The following is a 10,834-nucleotide window of genomic DNA, read 5'->3' as shown; positions in this document are numbered from 1 at the left end:
GTAGGGGATAAAGAGGGAGTATCCAAATACCACTCATGCATTTTGCTTACTGAGAGATTAGACCATGATTGATAGAGATTACACAGGGATTGTCAATCTTCTCCAATTGTTAAAAAGCACCACAGAAAGACATAGGAATCATTGATAACTTGTGAGTTTGGAGATTTGATGGAATTCACTTTGGGAGTTGAAAGTGTAGTGTGTACATGCTAAGTGTATAGTTCCATGAGAGAGATAAACAAATAATGCAATAATAAAGCCAAAGCTCCTGAACAACAAACTATATTAACTATTCTGCTTCTAAGTAACTAACAAAATACACAGGCTTGATCTAGGCCTCTCAGCTTAAAGGTAGTAGATGTACAGCTTGGTCGTCATGCGGGTCCTGAAGAACTAGAGTGGGGGTTATCTCAAAAGAAACAACAATTTGAAAATTCATTGGGAATAACAAAAAACTTAGCATAGTGAAAACTATTCTCAACAATAAAAGAACTTCTGGTGGAACCACATTCCCTGACCTCAAGTTGTATTACAGAGCAATTGTAATTAAAAAAAAAAAAACTGCATGGTATTGGTACAGAGACAGGCATGTAGACCAGTGGAATGGGATTGAAGAACTAGAAATGAATCAACACACATATGGTCACATATTCTTTGACAAGGGAGCTAAAAATAATCCAGTAGAAAAAAGACAGCGTTTTCAACAGATGGTGCTGTTTCAAGTAGAAGTTAGCTTGTAGAAAAATGCAAATTGATCCATTTTTGCCTCCTCATACAAAGCTCAATTCCAAACGGATCAAGGACCTCCTCATAAAACCAGATACATTGAAACTAATAGAAAAGTAAGTGGGGAAGAGTCTTGGGCACATGGGCACAGGGGAAAATTTCCTGAACAACAAGAGTTAACAAATGGGACCTCATAAAATTGCAAAGCTTCTGTAAGGCAAAGGACACTGTCAATAGGACAAAATGGAAACCAACAGAATGGGAAAAAAATTTTAACAATCCTACATCAAATAGAAACCTAAAATCCAGTATATACAAAGAACTCAAGAAGTTAGATGCCAGAGAAAAAATGACCCTATTAAAAATGGGGTACAGAGCTAAACAAAGAATTCTCACCTAGGGAATATCTAGTGGCTGAGAAGCACCTAAAGAAATGTTCAACATCCTTAGTCATCAAGGAAATGGAAATCAAAACAACCCTGATATTCCACCTCACACCATTCAGAATGGCTAAGATCAAAAACTCAGGTGACAGCAGATGCTGGCAAGGATGTGGAGAAAGAGGAATACTCCTCCATTGCTGGTGGGGCTGCAAGCTGGTACAACCACTCTGGGAATCATTTTGGTGGTTCCTCAGAAAATTGGACACAGTACTACCTAAGGACCCAGCTATACCACTCCTAGGCATGATCCCAGAAGATGTTCCAATTTGTAATAAGGTCACATGCTCCACTATGTTCATAGCTGTCTTATTTATAATAGCCAGAAACTGGAAAGAACCCAGATGTCCTTCAACAGAGGAGTGGATAAAGAAAATGTGGTATATTTATACAATAGAGTACTACTCAACTATTAAAAATTAATTTATTAAATTCTTAAGCAAATGGATGTCTCTGGAGGATAACATCTTGTGGGAAGTAACCCAATCACAAAACACATGATATGCACTCACTGATGAGTAGACATTAGCCCAGAAGTTCTGAATACCCATGAAAAAATTCACAGACCACATAGGTGTAGATGAGAATGAAGAATTTCAACTTAAAGATCCAGGAAATATCATCAAAAAATATATAAGAAAAATTCCCATACCTTAAGAAAGAGATGGCCATGACCATACAAGAAGCATACAAAACTCCACATAGACTACACCAGAAAAGAAATTCCTCCTGACACATAATAATCAGAACAACAAATGCACTAAATGAAGAAAAAATATCAAAAGCAGTAAGGGGAAATGCTCAAGTAACATATACAGGCAGAACTATTAGAATTACTCCAGACTTCTCACCAGAGACTGTGAGAGCCAGAAGATCATGGACAGATGCTATACAGACACTAAGAGAACACCAATGTTAGCGTAGGCTACTGTACCCAGCAAAACTATCAATTACCATAGATGGATAAACCAAAGTATTACACGACAAAAACAAATTCACACAATATCTTTCCACGAATCTAGTCCTTCACAGGATAATAATGGGAAAACACCAACACAAAGATGGAAACTACACCCTAGACAAAGCAAGAAAGTAATCCTTCAACAAACCTAAAAGAAGACAGCCACAAGAACAAAATCGCAACTTTAACAACAATAATAACAGGAAGCAACAATTACTTTTCTTTAATTTCTCTTAGCATCAATGGACTCACTTCCCCAATAAAAGACATAGACTAATAGACTGGCTACAAAAACAGGACCCAACATTTTGCTGCTTGCAGTAAACCCACCCCAGGGACAAAGACAGACAGTAATTCAGAGTAAAAGGCTGGAAAACAATTTTCTAAGCAAATGGTCCCAAAAACAAGATGGAGTAGCCATTCTAATATGGAATAAAACTGACTTCCAACTCAAAGTTATCAAAAAAGACAAGGGGGTGGGAATCATACTCATAAAAGATAGAATCTACCAAGATGAAATCTCAATTCTAAACATCTATGCTCCAAATGCAAAGGCATCCACATTCATAAAAGATATTTTAGTAAAGCTCAAAACACACATTGCACTGCACACTATAATAGACTCCAACAACCCTCTCTCATCAATGGGCAGATTCTGGAAACAAAACCTAAACAGACACACAATAAAAGTAACAGAAATTATGAAACAAATGGATTTAGTTGATGTCTATAGAACATTGTATCCTAAACCAAAAGGATATCCCTTCTTCTCAGCACCTCATGATGCCTTCTCCAAAATTGACCATATTATCAATCACAAAACATACATCAACAGATATAAAAATATTGAAATAATCCCATGTATCTTATCAGATCACCACAGACTAAGGCTGATCTTCAAAAAAAATACAAATAATAGAAAACTCACATACACGTGGAAGGTGAACAACAATCTACTCTATGATAACTCTGTCAAGTAAGAAATAAAGAAAGAAATTAAAGACATTTTAGAGTTTAATGAAAATGAAGCTACAACATACCCAAACTTATGGGAAACAATGAAAGCAGTCCTAAGAGGAGAACTCATAGCTTTGAATGCCTCTAAAAAGAAACTGGAGAGAGGATACAGGAGCAGCTTGACAGCACAACTAAAAGTTCTAGAACAAAAGGAAGCAAATTCTCCCAAGAGGAATAGAAGGCAGGAAACAATCAAACTCAGGACTGAAATCAACCAAGTGGAAACAAAAAGAACTATACAAAGAATCAACCAAACCAGGAGCTGGTTGTTTGAGAAAATCAACATGATAGACAAACCCTTAGCTAGACTAACTACAGGGCACAGGGACAGTATCCAAATTATCAAAACCAGAAATGAAAAGGGAGACATACCAAAAGAAACTTAGGAAATCCAAAAAAATCATCAGATACTACTACAAAAGCCTATACTCAACAAAACTGGAAAATCTGGATGAACTGTACAATTATCTAGACAGAAATCAGGTACCAAATTAAAACCAGGATCAGATAAACCATGGAAATACTCCCATAACCCCTAAAGAGATAGAAGCAGTCATCAATAGTCTCCCAAACAACAACAACAAAAAAAGCCCAGGATCTGATGGGTTTAGTATAAAATTCTATGAGATCTTCAAGAAGACCTAATACCAATACTATTCAAAATATTATGCAAAATCAAAAGAGAAGGAACATTATTCAATTTGTTCTATGAAGCCAGAATTACATTTATACTCTAAGCATGCAAAGACCCAATGAAGAAAGGAAACTTCAGACCAATTTCCCTTATGAATATCAATGCAAAAATACTCAATAAAATTCTTGCAAACTGAATCCAAGAATACATCATGATCAAGTAGTAGTCTTCATCCCTGCGATGCGGGGATAGTTAAGTATACAGAAATCCACCACCTTAATCTACTAGAGAAACAAACTGAAAGACAAAAACCACATGATCATCTCATTAGATGCTGAGAAAGCATTTGACAAAATACTACACCATTTATAGTAAAAGTTGAGGAAAGATCTGGAATTCAAGGCCCATACCTAAACATAATAAGAGCAAGAGACAGCAAACCAGTAGCCAACATCAAACTAAATGGTGAGAAACTTGAAGCAATCCTACTAAAATCAGGGACTAGACAAGGTTGCCCACTTTCTCCCTACTTATTCAACATAGTACTTGAAGTCCTAGCCAGAACAAATCAACAACAAAAGGAAAACAAATGAATACAAATTGGGAAGATGGCAAAATATCACTATTTCCATAAGATATGATAGCATGTATCAGTGACCCCAAAAATTACACTAGATAAATCCTAAACCTGATACACAACTTCAGTGCAGTAGCTGAATATAAAATTAACTCAAACATGTCAGTGGCCTTTCCCTACACAAAGAATAAAGAGGATGAGAAAGAAATTAGGGATACAACACAATTCACAACAGTCAAAAAATATAAAATACGTTGGTGTGACTGTAATTAAGGAAGTGAAAAGTCTGTATGACAAGAACTTCAAGTCTCTGAAGAAAGAAATTGAAGAACTCAGAAGGTAAAATGATCTCCCATACTCATGGATTGGCAGGGTTAATATAGTAAAAATGTCTATTTGCCGAACAAAATCTACATATTCAATGCAATATTCATCAAAATTATAACTCAATTCTTCACTGAGTTAGAAAAGGCAATTTGCAAATTCATCTGGAATAACAAAAACAAAAACAAAAAACAGACAAAAAAAAACAAAAACAAAAAACTAGGATAGCAAAAACTATTTTCAATAATAAAAGAACTTCTGGGGGAAACACCATGGCTGACCTCAAGCTGTACCACAGAACAATTGTGATAAAAACTGCATGGTACTGGTACCGCAACAGACAGGTAGATCAATGGAATAGAATTGAAGACACAGAAATGAATCCACCCTGAGATTCTACCTCCCACCAGTCAGAATGGCTAAGATCAAAAATTCAGGTAACAGCAGATGCTGGCCAGGATGTGGAGAAAGAGGAACACTCCACCATTGTTGGGTTTGCAAGCTTGTACAACTCTGGAAATCAGTCTGGCAGTTCCTCAGAAAATTCGACATAGTACTACCAGAGGATCATGCAATTCCTCTCCTGGGCATATATCCAGAAGATGTTCCAACCAATAAGAAGGATACATGCTCCACTATGTTCATAGAAGCTTTATTTATAATAACCAGAAGCTGGAATGAACCCAGATGACCTTCAACAGAGGAATGGATACAGAAAATGTGGCACATTTACAAAATGGAGTACTAATCAGCTATTAAAAAGAATGAATTTATGAAATTCCTAGGCAAATGGATAGACCTGGAGGGCATCACCATGAGTGAGGTAACCTAATCACAAAAGAACTCACACAATATGTACTCACTGATAAGTGGATATTAGCCCAGAAACTTAGAATACCCAAAATATAAGATACAATTTGGGAAACACATGAAACTCAAGAAGAATGAAGACCGAAGTGTGGACACTTTGCCCCTTCTTAGAATTGGGAACAAAACACCCATGGAAGGAGTTACAGACACAAAGTTTGGAGCTGAGATGAAAGGATGGACCATCTAGAGACTGACATACCCGGGTATCCATCCCATAATCAGCCTCCAAACACTGACACCATTGCCTATACCAGCAAGATTTTGCTGAAAGGACCCTGATATAGCTGTCTCTTCAGAGACTATCCCGGGGCCTAGCAAACACATAAGTGGATGCTCACAGTCAACTATTGGATGGATCACAGGGCCCCCAATGGAGGAGCTAGAGAAAGTACCCAAGGATCTGGGGGTATCTGCAACCCTATAAGTGGAACAACAATATGAACTAACCAGTAACCCCCGGAGTTCATGTCTGTAGCTACATATGTATCAGAAGATGGCCTATTCGGCCATCAGTGGAAAGAGAGCCCATTGGTCGTGCAAACTTTATATGCCCCAGTACAGGGTAACATCAGGGCCAAGAAGTGGGAGTGGGGGAGGGGAGTGGGGGGGGAGTGGGTTGGGGAGCGTTGTGGGCGACTGTTAAGATAGCATTGGAAATGTAAATGAAATAAATACCTAATAAAACTTAAAAAAAAAAAAAAGAAATGAACCTACACAACTATGGTCACTTGATCTTTGACAAGGGAGCTAAAACCATCCAGTGGAAAAAAGACAGCATTTTCAACAAATGGTGCTGGCACAGCAGGTGGTTATCATATAGAAGAATGAGAACTGATCCATTCTTATCTCATTGTACAAAGCTTAAGTCAAGTGGATCAAAGGCCTCCACATAAAATCAGAGACACTGAATTTTATAGAGGAGAAAGTGGGGAAAAGCCTCGAAGATATGAGCATAGTGGAAAAATTCCTGAACAGAACGGCAATGGCTTGTGCTGTAAGATCAAGTATCAACAAATGGGACTTGATAAAATTGCAAAGATTCTGTAAGGTAAAAGACACTGTCAATAGGACAAAAAGGCCACCAACAGATTGGGAAAAGGATTTTTACCAATCCTAAATCTGATAGGGGATTAATATCCAATATATACAAATATCTCAAGAAGCTGGACTCCAGAAATTCAAATAACACAAAAAAATTGGGTACAGAGCTAAAAAAAAAATTCTCAACTGAGGAATACCGAAGGTTTGAGATGCACTTGAAAAAATGTTCAGCATCTTTAACCATCAGGGAAATGGAAATAAAAACAACCCTGAGATTCTACCTCACACCAGTCAGAATGGCTAAGATCAAAAATTCGGGTGACCGTAGATGCTGGCGAGGATGTGGAGAAAGAGGAGCACTCCTCCTTTGCTCGTGGGATTGCAAGCTTTTACAACCACTCTGTAAATCAGTCTGGCAGTTTCTCAAAAAATTTAACATAGTAATATCTGAAGATTCAGTAATTCCTTTCCTGGGCATATACCCAGAAAATGACACCTGCAGTAGTATGTTCATGGCAGCCTTTTTTATAATGGCCAGAAGCTGGAAAGAATCCAGATGTCCCTGTACAGAGGAATGGATACAGAAAATGTGGTACATTTACACAATGGAGTACTACTCAGCTATTAAAACAGTGGATTTATGAAATTCCTAAGCAAATGGATGGACCTGGAGGACATCATCCTGAGTGAGGTAACCCAATCACAAAGAAGTCACTTGAAATGCACTCACTGATAAGTGGATATTAGCTCAGAAACTTACAATACCCAATATACAATTTGCAAAAAAAAAAAAAAAAAAAAAAAAAAAACACAAGAAAATCAAGGAGGAAAACAACGCATGGACACTTCATACTTCCTTAGAATAGGAAACAAAATACCCATGGAAGGAGTTACAGAGACAAAGTTTGGAGCTAAGTCAAAAGGATGGACCATCCAGAGACTACCCCACCCGGGCTTCCATTCCATAATTAGCCACCAAATGCAGACACTATTGCGCATGCCAGTAAGATGTTGCTGAACAGACTCTGATATAGCTGTCTTGTGTGAGGATATGCCAGTGCCTGGCAAATACAGAAGTGGATTTTCACTGTCATCTATTGGATGGAACACAGGGTCCTAATGGAGGAGCTAGAGAAAGTATTCAAGGAGCAGAAGGGGTCTGCAACCCTATAGGTGGAACAACAATATGAACTAACCAGTATCCCCAGAGCTTGTTTCTCTAGTTTCATATGTAGCAGAAGATGGCCTAGTCAGCCATCACTGGGAAGAGAGGCCCGTTGGTCTTGCCAACTTTATATGCTGCAGTATAGGGGAGTGCCAGAGCCAAGAAATATGAGTGGATGGGTAAGGGAGCAGGACAGGGAGGGGAAGGGTATAGCGGACTTTCAGGATAGCATTTGAAATGTAAATGAAAAAAAATATCTAGTAAAAAAATTGAAAACAAACAAAAAACAAAGAAAAGGAATACACCTCACAAGGAAGTTGTACAAGTCGTGAAATAGGACAAAAGGAGTTATAGAGAAATATGCAAATTAAAAAATATCAGTGGGTTTTGTGTGTGTGTGTGTGTGTGTGTGTGTGTGTGTTAGGTCAACATAAATTTAAACACACCAGATGCATGCCTGGTACCTGAAGAGGCCATAGGAGTGCAAATAAGTGCACAAAACAGTGGTTGTGAAAGACCCCCGAAGGGAGACCCTCACTCAAGCCTCGGGACAGTGCTCTTCTTTCCACTCAAAAGGAAGCCCTTCTTTAGTCAAAGGATATAGAGGTGCCGCTAGGGTTGCAAAGCCTGGAATCCAGAGTCTACAAAAGCCAGCAGTCCCCAGAAACTCACGTACTTGCCGTGGGGTGGTTGGCGATGGGATCATCATAACAGTCTTCTTCCGGGCTTCTGTGAGCCATCTTTTACCCCCTCGGAGGGTATACCCCAGGTAGGTTACCTCAGTTTGACAAATTTGTGCCTTTTTAGCCGAAACTCGATACCCCAAGTCACTCAGTTCTGTGAGGAGCCTCTCAGTTCCCTGGTGACACAGCTCCTTCGAGGCCGCTGCGACCAAGAGATCATCCACATACTGTAGTAGGGTAAGCTGAGGGTTTCGAGCGCGAAAAGGCGCGAGATCCCGATGGAGGGCCTCGTCAAACAGGGTGGGGGAATTTTTGAACCCCTGTGGTAGCCTAGTCCAGGTTAGTTGACCAGTCTGTCTGCCCTCTGGGTCCCTCCATTCAAAGGCAAACAGGAGCTGACTCTTAGGGTGCAAGCGCAGGCAAAAGAAGGCATCTTTTAAGTCCAGGACTGTATACCATGTTCTCTCGGGTGGGAGAGAGCTTAATAAATTGTACGGGTTCGGGACTGTGGGGTGAATGTCCAGGACCCTTTTGTTAACTTCCCGGAGGTCTTGCACCGGGCGATAGTCATTGGTCCCTGGTTTTCGAACTGGCAGAAGTGGTGTATTCCAGGGGGACTGACAGGCCACTAAAACTCCTTGGTCTAGCAACCTCTGGATATGAGGCCGGATGCCCTCCCTAGCTTCCTTGCTCATGGGGTATTGTCTTACCGAGATGGGGGTGGCATCAGCTTTAAGTTCTACCACAACCGGAGGCACTTGTTTAGCCAAACCCATTCCTGCTTGTTCTGCCCAGACATTGGGGAACGCAGTTAGCCAGCCTGAAGAGACTGCATTTTTGGGTTGCTCTTCATGCAACCGGTACTCTTCCTCTGTGTTGAGGACAAGGCAGGCAACGGGGGCTTTTCCCCAGCTTACTTGTGGGCCTTCTGAAGTAAATTGGACTTGAGCCTTTAGTTTGGTTAGCAAATCGCGCCCCAAGAGGGGAGCAAGACACTCAGGTATCACCAGGAAGGAGTGGGTCACTATGTTCTTGTTTATCTGTAGGGCTCATTCGGTCGTCCAGGGGTAAAATTTACTACCAGTGGCTCCAATCACCATGGTCTTTTTAGAGCCTAGCTTGCCTCGGGGGCTAGTGAGTACTGAATGCTCTGCTCCGGTGTCTATCAGGAAGTTGACGGGGGTCCCCTCCACGGACAAAGTTACCCTAGGCTCAGGGAGGGGGTCTGAGCCCCGACTTCCCTAATCATCTTCTAGGGTCAGGACCTTGGATTGCTCCCGGTTTTTAGGGCAGTCTCTAGCCCAGTGTCCTTTCTCTTTGCAATAGGCGCATTGGTCTTTTTCCAGTGGTATCTTTCTGCCACCTGGCGGTTTCACTGCCCTGTTGCCCAGGAGCCCTGTTTTACCTTTTCCTGACTGTCTATCATTTACAACTGTGGCCAAAATTTTACTCAAATTTCTCTCCTGACGGCGATCCCGTCTATTTTCCCTCTCCTCCATTTCTTTCTTCTCTCTCTCCTGCCTCTCTTCTTCTGTTTCCCTCTTATGATAGACTTTCTCTGCTTCTTTTACTAAATCTTGGAGCGTATGATCTTGGAGCCCCTCCAGCCTTTGCAGCTTTTTCTTAATGTCGGGAGCGGACTGACCAATGAAGGCCATGGCTACAGCGGCTTTCTGCCCCTCTGACGAGGGGTCAAAAGGGGTGTACCTCCTATATGCCTCCATGAGACGCTCAAGGAAGACTGAGGGTGGTTCAGTCTGCCCCTGCAAGACCTCTCTTACCTTAGCCAAATTGGTGGGCCGTCTAGCGGCCCCTCTGAGACCTGCCACTAGAGTCCGGCGATAGACAAGGAGGCGTCCCCTACCTTCCGCGGTGTTGTAGTCCCAGTTGGGGCGGTTCAAGGGGAAAGCCTCGTCCACGAGATTAGGGAGGGCAGTGGGTGTGCCGTCCTCTCCTAGAACATTTTTTCTCGCCTCCATCAGGATTCTTTCTCTTTCTTCTGTGGTGAAAAGAACCTGCAAAAGCTGCTGACAATCATCCCAAGTGGGTTGATGGGAGAGCATAAGTGACTCAAGGAGCCCAGTAAGCCCAGAGGGGTTCTCAGATAAGGGAGGGTGGTTAGTTTTCCAATTATATAAATCAGAAGAGGAAAAAGGCCAGTATTGTAAAGGAATGAGATCATTAGGTCCTGACGCTGGCCCTCCCACATGTGCTCTAAGTGGCAAGGCAACTGTTGAATCCGGCCCCCCTTCCTCCCCGGGGCTTCGGCCTCGGCGGCTCCGAGTGCCCCCCGCCGGTCCCTGAGCCCCTCTCGCTATTGGTCCCTGTGGTGGGGCGGCTGCAGGTGGCTGCTGGGGCAGGGGGTAAGGGGGAGGTTGGGAGTCCATCCAGAGGAG

The sequence above is a fragment of the Mus musculus genome, chromosome X (genome assembly GCF_000001635.26).
Source record: "Mus musculus strain C57BL/6J chromosome X, GRCm38.p6 C57BL/6J".
NCBI lineage: Eukaryota > Metazoa > Chordata > Mammalia > Rodentia > Muridae > Mus > Mus musculus.
Note: the sequence above shows the minus strand (reverse complement) of the source record.